The following is a 15,056-nucleotide window of genomic DNA, read 5'->3' on the forward strand; positions in this document are numbered from 1 at the left end:
ATTGTCAATTTCAATATAAAATACATTATCTGTAATATGAAAAAATGAATTTACGATAAGAAATAAATAAGAAATAAATAAAGAAAATAAATAAGAAGAGTTAAAAAAATGAAAGTATAAATAGATAAATATTTAAAATTTTTAAAGTGTTCCCTAAAAGTAAATATTATTTTTTATAAAATAATTATTAATTTTTTTTCTTTTTAGGGACTTCCGTTTCCAGTGTCAGTGTGCCGGTGACTATGCGTTTTGCAGCGTGCAGAGTGAAAAAGTAAAGAGTGGAAAAGGAATGAGTGTGATAGGGTGGAAGCGTGAGTGTGAGAGAGTGTGGAGAAGTGAAGAGTGCAAGAGGAGGCAAGGCGTAACGGCGAATAAAAGGATCTTAAAGGCCATTGCACGTTAAAAAATTTTAGTCGTAATCATAAGGCCATAAAAAAATTGACTAATTACAATCAAACATTCTAAAACATAATAAGAATGTTTGAGCTGTGATTGGTTGATTTACTGCTTTACGATTACGACTAAAATTTTTTAACGTACAATGGTCTTAAGGGAGGTGTGGGATCGTAGCAGTTAGGCCATAGGGTATAGAGTAGCGGAGAGTAGCGTGGAACGGTTAGTGGATAACGACGGGAATCTGCGTAGAGAGCACGGGATAGCAAGATGGCGCAGTTTGCCATGAAAGAAGGAAAAGCGAAGGAAAGAAGAGGTATCTACGGAAATGTGGAAGAGATGTTCAAAAGAGAGGAGCCGGGATTAGGGAAGGGAGAAGAGGATATTTTTAGAAGTAAGAAAAAATCGGGATTAATGAAAAATGCGGAGTTAAGAAGGATGGAAGGAGAAGGGGAACTACAGGATATGACGAAAGGTTGGAAGATAGAAGAGTTAATGAAAGAGATGAGAGGCTTGAAGGGATAGAAGAAAGAAATTAGAAATATGAAAAAGAATGTTAAGGAGGGCATCAAGGAGTAAGGGGAAAGAGTTAGTGAGGTGAATGAAAACTTAAGAAGGGAGTTTAGAGAGAGAGAGAAAACAGATAGACGGAAGAAGAAAGAGAAGAGCTAAAAAGTCATATTAAAAGGTTGGAGGGGAAAATAGAGAAGTTAGAAAATCGCGATATCGTGGAGAGAGAAGGAAGGCGGTTAGTATGGGAGTAAATGAAGAGATAGGGAATAGGATAAAAGAGATGGAAAGTAGAATGGAAAGGAGGAAAAGGGAGGAGAAAAGGAGAAACGTGTTGATCAAAGAAATGGAGGTAAAAAAAAGAGAAAGGTGGCGGTAGAGGATCGAAGATGGAAAGATGGAGTGGATGGAAGGGAGGAAAGATGGATGGAGGTATGGAGATGAAGAGAGATGGAAGTAAGATTGAAGAATGAGAATGGAAGGATAGGAAAGAGAATGCTGGAAGGATGGATGGAAGAGAAGGAATGGAAGGATAGGAATGGAATGGAAGGAAAGTGAGTGGATAAGGAGGGAATGGAAGGATGGAAGTAAAGGAGGGAGAAATGGAGGAGGATGGAATGGATGGAAGGAATGAAGAAGGAGAGATGGGAGAAGAAGTGGAAGAGGGATGGAGTGGTGATGAGTGAAACTTGGTTGGATGGAAAAGGATGGAATGGAATGGAGGGATGGAAAGAATTTAGTGGAAGGAGAAAGAATAAGAAGGGGAGGACAATGGGAAGGATGATGATAGGAATAAGAAAGGAAATGGAGGTGGAGGAAGTGAAGACAAAAAATATGGATGATCTAATGGAAGTAGCGTTAACAGTGGAAGACAAAAAATGGAGTGTGATAGGGGGAGGAGAGAGGAAACGGAAGAGTGGAATAAATGGTGGAGAAAGAAAGAAAGGAATATATGGGGAGGACGGAAGGAAGGGAATGGAAGGAGAGGAAGAATGGAAGGAGGATACAAGAATGAATAAGAAGGGAATGGATGGATGGATGGATGGAATGGATGCAATGAACGGAGATATGGAGGGGAATGGACGATGGAATGGACAGGGACAAAGATGGTGGATAGATACTGACATCATGGATGAAATGGAGGAGAAGGAATAAAAGAAAGAAGAGGACGAGAAAAATGGATGGACGCAAGAGTGGTAATGGAAATGGAGGGAATGGAAATGGAGGAGAGGAATGGAGATAAGATGAGACAGGATAAGGAAGGGAAGGAAGAGGATGACAGAGAGTGAGAGGAAGAATGGAAGGAATGGAAGAAGGAAGGAATGGAAAAGGATAGAGGGAAAAGAAGGAAGAGGAAATGAGAGAAATGGACAGGGGGCAGGTTTGAAAGGAAGTGAAAGAAGGAGGAGGAGGAATGGAATAGAATGGAATGGAATGGAATGGAATAGGATAGGAATGGATGGAATGGAAGGAGAACATGTGGAATGGATAAAGAAGGAATGGAAGGAAGATGGATAGTGGATGGATGGAATGGAGAGTGGAATGGAGGGGAAATGGAGGAATGGTGGAGAATAGGAAGGGATGGATGGATAGATGGAATGGAGGATAGGAAGAAGGGGGAGTGGATGACGGAAGGCAAGATGGAAGGGTGGAAAGCAGATTGCGACAGATGTGTTGAAAAAGGGATTGGTATCGCAGAATTAGACGGAATTCAGGAAAGGGCTAAGGACGATGGACAACATATATGTACTGAACTATTAGGTGAATAGGCAGCTGGTTAAGAAGAAAGCAAAATTAGTGGCATTCTTTATAAACCTGAAAGCAACGTTTGATTCTGTAGATAGGAGGAAATTGGTGGAAGCAATGAGAGAGAGGGGGGTGAGGAAAGGACTGGTTAGAAGGAGTAAGGATATTTTGAGGAAGACTAGAAACAGGGTGAGGAGAGTGGAGGATATGGGAGCATGGTTTTGGACAGGAAGGGGAGTGGTGCCCATTGTGCCTTACATATTTAATTTGGTGACAACGGATATGGAGGAGGTAATGAGAAGAGGAGGATGGGGAGGGGTTATATTAGGGGAGGAGAAGATTTATACTTTGGCATACGCGGATGATGTGGTTTTGATTGCGGAAGAGGAGGATGGAATGAGGAGTATGATTGAAAAGTTAGAGGGTTATCTGGAAAAGAAGGGATTGGAGTTAAATGTGAGAAAGTCGAAAATCTTAAGGTTCAGGAAAGGAGGAGAAAGAGAAAAGAATGTAAGTTGAAGATAAAGAGGGAATATGATAGAGTAGAAAAAAGAATTTTCTTACTTGCGTTATACAATGCAAAAAAATAGAGGACAGGAAGCGCAGGTAAAGTAGAGGTTAAGGAAAGGCGCTGCTGTAATGGGCCAAGTTTGGGGAATTGGTAAAAGGAAATTTAAGAGTGATTGGGGAAGATTATGGCTTTTTGATAAACTGGTGTGGACAGTGGTGAGATATGGGGTGGAAATTTGGGACTGGAGAGAGAGGAAGGAGGCTACAGGAAGGATATCTGAAAGATGGTGGAAGGAATAGGGAATGCCAAGGTAAGGGTAAGGAAGGAATGAGAGAGGTAAGAGAATGGATGAGGAATGGAAGAAGGCGTGGAGGATGAAAGGGAACTGGACAGATGAAGGAGGAATGAAAGGGATGAATAGAAGAATGAAAGGTTTCGGATTATGAAAGAGGATATGGATGGAAGATAGAGGTATGGAAGTGGAGAAAAGATCGGAAGGAGTGCAGATTCAGGTATTGTGAAGAGAAACATAAAGATGGATAAATGAAAGTGGAATGGAAGAATGGATGGAAAGGATGCAATAGGTAACTGATGGGGAATCGGAATGAGATCAGGAATGGAAGAAGTGATAAAGGGAGGAGGAAACGATGTCGGGATAATGGAAGATGAGAATGGAGATGGAGTGTCAGGAAATGGCAGGAATGGTGAGAGAGATGGATGGATGGAATAGAAAGATGGGATGGAGGAGATAATGAGGGGAAAGAGGATCGGATTCGAGAATTAGGATTACAAGATAAAATTCAAGAGGAGGAGAGATAGAAAGAAGAAAAAAGAAAGAAGGTGGAAAGAGAGAGGAGGGGCAAGAGAAAGAAGAGTGATGTGGGAAGTGTAAATAGATGTGACAGGAATGGAAACGCAATATGAACCGGAAGCGGAGATCTCAATTTAGAGTAGGGCAAGTAGCGATGTATGTATGTAGGCAGAATAAAAACAGGTAGAGGTTAAGTTATGATAAGTTTGAGTTAAGATAGTTGTAAGCTAGAGTTAAGGTAAAAGTAAGCAATTTTAAGAGATTGTAACCCCAAAAAATTCAATAAATCCTATAACTATCTATTAATTTTTTTTATTTAAAAAATTTAATTTTGATATCTTAATTTTTTTTGCAATAACTTAAAAAAATTTTTTTAATTTGCTGTAATATATATATATATATATATATATATATATATATATAGTATATATTTCACATATTGAAATTTTATGAAAATTTACTTGCTATTTTTACATAATTCTTTAATTCCACACATTCTCCTTTTTTGAAATATGAATTTTATTCAATATTATTAATTTATATAATTTGCTCATATTCTATAATTTGAATTTGTAACTAGTAATAGCATCCACCTATTATGAATTCGCTTCCATAAATATTATGAATATTGTTTAGTTTATTAAAATTCGTTTTAATATATATGCGTATTGCTATAAAATATTGCAATTTTATTAAAATTAAGATTCATTAAGATAATCACTTAAAATAAAAATTTAATTCATATATATATATATATATATATGTACGTCGCGCGGACGCAACATATATATATATATATATATATATATATATATATATATATATATATATTGTTGCGTCCGCGCGACGACTGCGTAAATAATCGAATCAAATCACGCACGACTCAACCGGCCCTTACGCTTTACGTCGTAAATAACAACATTTATTATAAATAACAAAAGGAACTTTAATATAACACAGAACACAGAATACAGAACACGAAACAGATAAACTCGTTAATCGTAAACATTTCCACATGGAATCCGCTGCAAGACTCAGATGGCTGCTCTAAACACATTCTGCCATAGTAAATCAACAACTCCCTTAGCGATGTGTTAAGAAATACCGCAAATTATCAAAGATACATAGAGACGAAATATACAGGGCGGACGTAACAATATATATATATATATATATATATATATATATATATATATATATATATCTATATGAAAATTTTCAGGACCTGAAATAACCCTCTATTTTTTTGTATAGATTTTGAGGAAATCTTTCATAGAAACTAGTACAGTTCGAAAATTTTAAAAATAATAATTATTTTTTCAGATATAAAGAATGATGATATATTGTAAGGCAGTTTCAAACACCAACATATTTTTTATTATAAACAATAAAATACATTAATTTAATCAGTTGTTCCTTTTAGATATGTTATATATAAGTAATAAAACATTATATTTATGTCTTTTCAGATTGAAAATTCAAATAATTGAATCAATTTACCCTATGTCCTGAAATAAACCTTTCAATAAAATAATATGTTCATAGAGAGACATTTTTCAGATCGTTTATAATTTTATGTTTAAAACGTAAAATTATATATTTTATAATTTTTCAATTTTAAATAGAAAGAAATGTAATTTACAATAACAAATTTATATTATTATATATTAATAAATAAACTAAAAACAGAATTATATATCAGAATATTGCGACCTGAAAACTGCCGTTTAAATACCTATTATATCAACAAATAGGCGGTTTTCAGGACCATTGATTTTTCGCACAAATATATTGCATAAACATATACAATTATTTGGTTATTTTCATTTGCCTATGTATAAAATTAATGAAATGTGATTAATGGAAACGTATATGCATATTAAATTTCAAATAATTGAATCAATTTACCGTATGTCCTGAAATAATAAACTTTTCAATAAAATATATGTTCATACAAGGGCATTTTTCAGGTCGTTTATAATTTCATGTTTAAAACATAAAATTATATGTTTATTATAGTTTTTCAATTTTAAGTAGAAAGAAATAAAATTTACATTATAATATTATTATATTTTACCAATCATCAATTTTTTTATATCTTAGAGAAAGTTCACTTCATTTGAAAAGCACTTAATACATGAAAACTTGTATAGCTATTATGAGAATAAATGTCTGTCATTCAAAATTATTCACTTATTATAAAGCATTAAAATATTATATTTCGAAATTGAAATATATCATTTTCAATTCAAAAACAATAATAATGCTTGTTACAGTATACAGAATATTAAACAGCAAAATAATTATAAAATTATTATCGGAAAGCAAAAAGGCATTTTTATTTTATATATCAAATCTTAAAAAAGATCAAAATTATTATCAACGAATATTATAATTTGATCAGATTCTTGACTAAAGGGCATAAATAATAATAGTTACATTGATACTTTTGATACATGTACCAAATATTAGTGATAAATTCATATTATTCTAAATGAATAAAATTAAAACAGAATTCTATATATTTTGTAAAAAATCAATGGACTTGAAAACTGCTTATTTGTTGATATAATAGGTATTTGAACGGCAGTTTTCAGGTCGCAATATTCTGATGTATAATTTTATTTTTATTATAGTTTATTTATTAATATATAATAATATATTTGTATTGTGAAGTCTATTTCTTTTTCTGTGTCTACATTATTTGATTAAACCAATTTAATACTTATTGAAATATAATGCTTACGATTGTGCATTAAATCAATATAAACTAAGCCAGATCATCGCTTTGAATAAACTTTTGTGATATAGTATTAATAAGGTTTTGAAAATAATTAGAGGGTACTAACATTATCAACCGTTTTAACTGCATGAAAAATACTACACGAACTTGTTTAATAAATCAACTTATTTAATCATTATTTTATCATTAGAAATATATATATATAGAGTCTGTGTATCTGTTTTAAGGGAATTTCATAAAAACGATAAACATTTTATTCTATCGAATTATTCTTACTGATAATGAAAAGATTTATTTATTTGCAGCATTTATATTGCCCAACAAAGTTCTTCTATAGTCACGTTAATTTCTCTAAGACTCCTATCATTTTTAATAATATTTCGTCGATGGAATGTGATACATGGTATACATTCCGATAACATAATTTTTGACAGTCTTTTTTTTAAATCCGTATTTTATTTTCTCGAGATATCAGAATTTTATGACAAAAAACAATTACTTCTGCTAAAACTGTTGTAATATTTAATTGGCTCTATGAGAAAATTTAACATGCGAAAATCTAACCTGCTGATGTCTTAATCGATAAAATATTTACGCTAAAAAAAGATTATAAACAATTTAAATTTTGAAGAAATAGCTATCGAAGTATATTATTAAGCATATTAATAGTTATAATTTTTGACATAGTATATCGATATCATCTTAACACATTATTTTTATATATATTTGTCATTCCTCAAAAACTTAGCAAAATTTAAAATTGATTTTATAATTATTCTTTTTATTAGAGACTTAGAAAAATGTCAGTACATTTGGAACAAAATAAACACAAAACTATAGAACATAAAGTAGATTCTCAAATTATATTGCACATGCAGTATATATTATTTAAAAATTATTTATAATTATTTATGATTATTATTTTAATTATCAAAAAACTTTAAAGAAAGAAAAAAAAGAAAAAGCTATAGGATTTATAGATATGAGAATTATAATATATATTAATATTATATTAATGGGCATCTTCTTTATTCTCCACTAAGCAAATCATTACATTGTGTTTATTTTAACAAAAATGATAGAATGATAAAAATAAATAAAATTTTTACTTAAATTAAAAATAAATACATATAAATTACATGGCAAGTCTTTTAACATTGTTACTTACGCTAAAATGAGATAGAAATATAATATAACACTTGTTTTTCTATTAATCTCTTCTATTGTTATAAATTTTACATTACAATTTATAAAAATAGTTACTTATTTAAAAAATGAAATTATTATTTTTCTCTATTTAATGCAGATTTAAAGGTAAACAATAATGCGCACTGTAATTTAGATTTATATAAACTTATCTTTTTTTAAAACTTTCTAAACTATCTCTCTTTTAATTAGAACAATCTCTCTTTTTTGAATATGAACTATAAAAATATATATTTTTGTATTATAATCTATATAAAAAATGACATAAAATTAAAACTTTCTTTTAACATTCATTTCACGTTTAAAAATAAATTCTATCACAAGTTCTATCACAATTCTATCACAAGTGTTTACATTGTAATTAAGAAAAAAAATTTAATAATACTTTCAGGTTCACTAGTTGTATTGCGAACAATAATATGCATATCAACATTATTATCGACTATAAAACAAAGAATATCATTAATAAAAAACTACACAGTTATAGTTTTTTAATATATGTTTTTCATAGTATTAATTAAGAATTAAATTCTTACCAGCATATTTACTTAGTTGTACGACTGGTACTTTCAAATTTAGATTTTTAGCTATTGTACTAAGCATTTTATAATTATCTGCATAAAAAGAATTTTTATAGCAATTAGTACTTTTTTAAGATAATTCAGCTAAAACTAACAGAAAGAATGTACCTACCAATTTGTTAAAGTTGATGTAACATATAATGTATTTAAAATAGAATCTATTTAAAAAATTGTTAAATTTTGTACTACTAACGAGTTGTAAAAGTTATAAAGTGTTTATTAGAATATGAATTACAATATTAGAATTTTTGTAACATAACCTTTTATTTTTTGTATGATAAACTTAAGTATAAATTGTAAAACTTAAGTGTGGAATTATATTGTGCATATTTATTATGCAAGATGTTACAAAATTCAAGACATTTAATAATTCAAATAATTAATTAAATAAAATGTAATTAAAAATTTCGTAATCAGTGTAGATAAAAATATTATTGTATAATATATTATTCAATATTAAAATAAAATACTCACTATTCAATGTGATTAATTGTTTCCTTTTCCATTTTTTATTGCTCATGCGAACATAATACTTCTTTTTATATTTATATAGAACATACATTTTCAAATATATTTTTTTTGAATCTAACAGATAACTCAACCAGATCCAACCATAGAAGACATAGGACAAATTCAGCAGAACAAATTGCTTTACTTCAATTTATGACGTACGAATTTAGATACAAAGCAGCATGACAATATGTATGCAATTTCATTTAATTTAATCATCAAATTGAGTTATGATACTAATGACTAATATGTACAGAAGGCATTCTTTTTTGACAAAAATGTGTATGTATATATATGCGTGAGCGCGCGTGCTTTTTTACCGCCAAATCTCTCTCTCTCTCTCTCTCTCTCTCTCTCTCTCTCTCTTTCTCTCTGACAAATCAATCAAATAAAGTTCAAACAAGGAATACATCGGGATCGCGTCTGGATCATGTGTCTGGACCACGGTCATATAGACATGTCTGGACACGTCTAGATACGTCCGCTTCTACTCATGCATGAAAATGGACCAGTATCGTGGACAGAAATCGTGAAATCGCGTATTAAGTTTGATACGCATTTATGCTTTAATACGGGTGCGTTTACATCGAACATGATCGGACTAAAGTAGAAAAACACGAATATAATTCATGTCGATTGCCTCCTAATTACGTTTAGCATACAATATCGATTATTGTAGAAGTGATGTTTCATGTTACATTCCCTTCAAAATTCCAAGCTGTTTCATGTGTTTACATCATAGAGTTTATATTATACGCACATTTGCATAAATGCATAATCATAAGCATAAGGAAATTGATTGATTCATTTCCTTATGTATATGTTTGTAAACCAATCAATTTTTTTATGTTTGATTATGCGCTTATGCAAAAGTGTGTAAAGCGGGGAACACACACTTTTCCATAAGCGCATAACCATAAGTATAAGGAAATTGATTGGTTCATTTCGTTAGGCATATGTTTGTGGACCAATCAATTTCCTTATACTTATGGTTATGCGCTTATGCAAAAATGTGTGTTCCCCGCTTAACGCTAAAAAAAAGAGTTATTTTTGAATGAAGTTAGGCAATTCAACGCCGACCTTTAGCTGGACGCACGTCAATGAGCCACGCGCCTGGCATGGTGCGTGAACGCTCAGCTGTTTACAGCGCCTCATTGACGTGTTTGCGTTTGGCTAAAGATCGGCGATGAATGGTCAGACTTTACTCAATATGACCATAAGCAAATCGATCAATCACAATCAAGCATTCTAAAATTCGTAATTAAAATATTTAACTGTGATTAGTTGATTTGCTTACATTCTTACGATTACAACTAAAATTTTTTCACGTGCGATGTCCTTTATTATTTTTTATTACTTATTATTTATTTATATTATTATTTATTATTTATTTTATTATTTTTTATTCCTTTATTACAATATCGTTCATTATTTCAAAAATAATGATAAATCGCAGGATATTACGTTTATCGTTTGTACATCATTTATACATTCTTAGTAATTGATTAACTTTCTATTTTAATATTTTTTTTCGTTTAAAATATAAATAAATAATTTTACATTGTGTTTACATTGGTACAACGCGACCATTGGTAGAATTGATGCCAATGTAAACACGCTTTAAAGATTTATCCGCCGAATTCAATTAAAAATTATTTATTTATATTTTAAATGCAAAAGAAATATTTAAATAAAAAGTTAATCAATTACTAGGAATGTACAAAAGATGTACAAACGATTAAACATAATAAACTGTGATTTATCATTATTTTTTAATTAATGAGGGCCTAACTTTTAGAAGTTTTGTCAGTAAAATATTTTTATTTCTTTTTTAATTAACTAAGAATGTACAAACACTAAAAATCATAGTACATTCATGTACAAACCGATGTACAACCCGAATATATTAATGTTTTCATACTTTGTTGTGGTTGAGGGGCCAAATATGTGGACCTATAATGTTGAATAAATCCATGTACGTAATTAATTAGAAGTGAGTATTGTTCTTATTTTCATACATTTGATACAAGAAAATGCAACTTTTTTATTCACAGTAGAATCTGTTAGAAATACTGTATTATTATATCTATGTAACAAATATACCAGTGCTGGGATATCCATTGTGCAACAACAATATAAAGTAATGTTTTTCAATATTATGTTTTTTATATATTCAACCTAAAAGAAGATTAAATTGTGATGACAATTATACTGGTAATAATGATGTATAAACAAAATTTTAATGTCATACAGTAGTATTGTTCTTTATATCATGTTTATTTTTATTTTAAGCAGGCAATAGGTGGGACTAATTTGCAACTATAGATCTAGCATTAAATATTAGGAAAGAATTCATTTGCAAAGCATGAGAATCTTTTCAGTGAGAGTTAAATATTATAGTCTCTGCTAATAGAATCTTATGATATGTAATGGAATGATCAACGCTTATTCATTAATTGCAGTGATAAAGTAATACTGATTTTGCCTAGTGGTATTAGAAGACTGAGTAGCATTTGTATTATGTTATTCAGTTAGTGAATAGATCAGTGAAAACAGTATTTTAGCATGGCATTTTCAAATGCAGCATATTGTATTATATATATTATTGGACATTATACATAGATCATGTGTATCACAAAAGAAAAATCTTCTAATACTTTGTTCTTAACCGATTTATCAATTTTACAATCACATTAAAATGTTCATATAAACACATTATTTTTTAGAGAAATAATTTTTTACCGAAATGAGAGAAATAACTTTTTACCAATAATAATAATAATTATATTTATAATAATTATACTTGAATTTTATATTTATGTACTGTCTTACATAATGCATATATATCTATTGAAATATGATATTGGAATAGATATATTTATATATTTATATCTTAGTGGCACTTAAAATTTCATATATGTCAGAGCATTGTAAGATTTTAAGTGCTAAAGAGTATAATACAATATTTAATTTTTTATGGACAACATACCATATTAAATACATATGGATATATAAATATATTTATTTCAATACCATAGTTTAAATATATGTTTATGTATTATGCGAGACAGTACAAATCTTTATGTATAATTATTACAAATATAATTATCATATTAATACAGATTCATGATTATTTCTTTGAAAAATAATGTGTTCATATATACATTGTAATGTAATTATAAAATAAATCGGTTAAGAATAAAATATCATAAGACCTTTCTTTTGAGATAAAGATAAGAACAATATGCTAAATTTAGGAATGACATGCTAAAGTAATGTTTTCACTTATGTATTCACTAACTGAATAGCAATACAAATGCTACTCAATCTTCTATCACCAGACAAAATCATTATTACTTCATCAAACATTGCAATTATATAAGCGTTGATCATTCCATTACATATCACAAGATTCTATTAGCGGAGACTATAATATTTAACTCTCGTTGAAAAGATTCTTATGCATTGTAAATGGATTTTTTCCTGATATTTGATGCTAGATCTGTCATTTGCAAATTAGTCGTATCTATAACTTTCGCCTGTTTAAAATAAAAATAAACATAATATAAGGTTAATAAACAGTATGATATTAAAATCTTGTTTATACAGCACTATTATCAGTATAATTGTCATTATAATTATACTTCGGTCCTCCTTTAGTTAAAAGAATACAGAAAATACAATATTTAAAAACATACTGTAGTTGTTCAGTAGTTATCCCAGCACTGGTATGTGTTGCATATTCATAAAAATTATTTCTGACAAATATTCCACTGTAAATAAAAAAATATTGATTAATGATTAGAAAATAAGTAGACTTATGTTGCACATATATATTCTTTTCTATAAACTATGAAGATATAACAGAAAATATTTGCTTCTAATTAAATAATTAAAATATCTGTAATTACATACATTCAAAACTTGTCCGATAAAACTAATATGCTCAAACTCTTTCACCTTAGCAAAGAATGCTTATCCAATATGTAATTTCGAAGCAGCAACATCTCATAAACTTACAAATGTGTTTAATTCTGAAAACATATAATAAGATAATAAGATAGTGACATACATAAGTTAGGATATTTGTTATGTGCAATAAACAAAGTAAAAAGCACCTATTATAACATCCTTATTATTTATTATAATTTATATAGTTTTTTTTTGTATATTTTTGTGTTTTACATGTGACGTATCATATACGGTCCATAAACAATAATAATTTTACAGATGTTGTTTGTACAATAATAATTTTATAATTGTTTGTAAAATTTAATGATGCTATGATATACGTGAAATTTGAAGAGTAAAAGAGTTATTAAGTTATATTAAGGTAATTATTGAGTTTAGCGCCCTCACCTCGAATATCGTTAAAATTATGCTCATTCGACGCGTTTTTGCACAAAACAAAAGAATATAATTGAAAAAAGTATCGCTCTGCCCTGTGAAGCGAGATATTAAAGCGGGGAGCACACACTTTTGCATAAGCGCATAACCATAAACATAAAGAAATTGATTGGTCCACAAATGTATGCATAAGAAAATGAACCAATCAATTTCCTTATACTTATGGTTATGCGCTTATGCAAAAATGTGTGCTCCCCGCTTTATAGTTAAAGTTGACGACTATTTTGGTTAGAAAACCTGTCATATGGACGAGACATAGCAACATGCTCTATGGTTATATGCGCATGCTCAATAGTGTGAATGAAAAAGGATGCGTTTCGTTTCACGCATTGAACGCATAGATTGCCTAAAAATCTACAGTTCTCGTAACATATATTATAGATTTCCAAACGATTTACATACTCTATGCATGAAACGGAACGCAACCAAAGTGTATAGCGGGGAGCACACACTTTTGCATAAGCGCATAACCATAAACATAAAGAAATTGATTGGTCCACAAATGTATGCATAAGAAAATGAACCAATCAATTTCCTTATGCTTATTGTTATGCGCTTATGAAAAAGTGTGTGCTCCCTGCTTATGCGTGGAAACAGCGAGTTCCGCTACAAATAAATTTTAATAGACGATAACATTGGACTACTCCAACAATTTTTGGACCCTCAATTTCGTCTATAAAATCGATAATTGCACTGAAAAATTTTAAAATAGTATTTATAATCTATGTATTTTTTATTTTTGTAAATATAAATAATAAAGTTGAACGTTTACATAATGTTGAAAATCTACTGCACTTAACTATTAATAGCTCATTAAAATGTCATAAGATTAAAATTATAATGTTTTTAAAGTAATTTTAAATAATTTTAAGTAATTTTAAGTAATTTTTAATAATTTTTAAACAAAAATTGACTCGATGGCGGCTATTATTATTTATAATAAATTTTAATAATTTATATTGCTGAATCTTGCCTACAATTTTAGGTCCTTTTATCTCATCAATAAAACCAATAATTTTATTGAAATATTTTTAAAATTTAAAAAAAGTATTATAAATAAAAAAAATTATTTTATAGTTAAATTATATTTACAGTTATAATTTTTAAATGTTGAGATCAATAATTTTCCAAATCAACTAAATTTACTGAACATTTAATTTAATTTTATCAATTTTATGGATGTATGAATGTAAGAAATTATAAAAAATCAATATTAGTTGGTTTAAAAATCAATAACAAATCATGTTATGTTTCTGAGTTTGCAATTAAAGTTTAAGAATAAGTATAAAAACTTACACAATTGAATCTTCAAACTATATTGTTTCTAGTATTTCATCAGATACGAACTCTATTATTTCTTCTTCATTGTTATGATTTAAAATTGAAATATCTTCTATTCCATTTTTTGTTGAAATATCTTTATTTTCAGAAATACTATAAATATAAATATATAAAATATTACTAAATCAATAATAATAATAAAAAACATAATAATTATGAATAAAAATGAATTAATAATAAAAAAATTAATAAATGTAATAAAACGGTATTAATCAAACATTAATAATTAAATGTATAATAAATAAACATATATAATTATATATCGTATATAATTATATAAAATGTAAACAACATTTT

General features: G+C 28.9%; 1 pseudogene; it reads right to left on the reverse strand.

Moving 5' to 3' along the window:
* Nucleotides 1-15,056, reverse strand: part of LOC126854273 (phospholipase A2-like) — a 179,588-nt pseudogene that overhangs the window by 104,805 nt on the left and 59,727 nt on the right.

Source organism: Cataglyphis hispanica, chromosome 13 (genome assembly GCF_021464435.1).
Source record: "Cataglyphis hispanica isolate Lineage 1 chromosome 13, ULB_Chis1_1.0, whole genome shotgun sequence".
NCBI classification, from domain to species: domain Eukaryota; kingdom Metazoa; phylum Arthropoda; class Insecta; order Hymenoptera; family Formicidae; genus Cataglyphis; species Cataglyphis hispanica.